This window comes from Gymnodraco acuticeps, unplaced genomic scaffold (assembly GCF_902827175.1).
Source record: "Gymnodraco acuticeps unplaced genomic scaffold, fGymAcu1.1, whole genome shotgun sequence".
Taxonomy (NCBI): domain Eukaryota; kingdom Metazoa; phylum Chordata; class Actinopteri; order Perciformes; family Bathydraconidae; genus Gymnodraco; species Gymnodraco acuticeps.
In genome coordinates, this window is record NW_022990583.1 from 4,131,432 (window position 1) to 4,132,231 (window position 800).

General features: G+C 44.8%; 1 long non-coding RNA gene across 1 annotated transcript in view; it reads left to right on the top strand.

The window, feature by feature from the left end:
- Positions 1-342: 342 nt before the first annotated feature.
- The window catches only part of LOC117553932, a 4,169-nt gene continuing 3,711 nt past the window's right edge, over positions 343-800 (top strand). Inside the window, exon 1 of the long non-coding RNA XR_004570204.1 lies at positions 343-416. This is a non-coding gene — a long non-coding RNA (uncharacterized LOC117553932). The remainder of the gene's footprint in view (positions 417-800) is intronic.

An 800-nucleotide genomic window follows, 5' to 3' on the forward strand; every position in this document is an offset into this window, starting at 1 on the left:
AAGTAGGCCTCCAAATTAGTTCATGTTACTTCACATCCCGTCCAACAAGACGTACCCATGATTTGAACGGAGCACCTATGAGTCATGTTGTAAACACTTCCTTCCCTCCCTCTTTTCTTCCTCACCCCGTCTCACCCCTGAAACCCCACAACAATAACATCTGTTTGCACGGTTGCGCGTTTACGGTCTGACAGACAGCAGGGCAGTCTCTGTTCAACCCAATTACCGGCCGTCTTGTTGTGTGTGTTGTCTCTGGGCGGCCTCTCTCTCTGCGCGGAGGACAAGACCAAACAGTATCTGCGGGGATCAAACCGTTCAGCGACCACTATACTCTGCGCCATGGGGGTCTCCTGCGGCTCGAGCCTGCTGCACAGCATTGGTTCTTGGTGTTGTTGTACTGAGCTCAGCATCCGAGGGTGGCTTAGCCTACTGTTAGTGTGTAATGATGTATGACCGGCACCACATAACTCCAGGAAATCTGTAGGTATTCTTCCTGATGATGGAGGTATGCAGGAGTTTTATTCTTATGGATGGTGAGTGTGCTGATGTCGGATGATGCTGAATTAGCTTCTTATTATTAGGCTTGATTATGATTTATGAGTCTTCTTCTTTTCTTCTTCTTATTCTTCTTCTTTATTCTTCTTTCCGTATTTTCTTCTTCTTCTTCTTCTTCTTCTTCTTCTTACTTCTTCTTCTTTTCTCTTTTCTTCTTCTTCTTTGTGGGTTGTGTTGTGTTGTTGTTGTTGTGTGTGTTTGTTGTTTGTTTTTTTTCATGATAGAAGTGCTTCTTAACTCTTGCT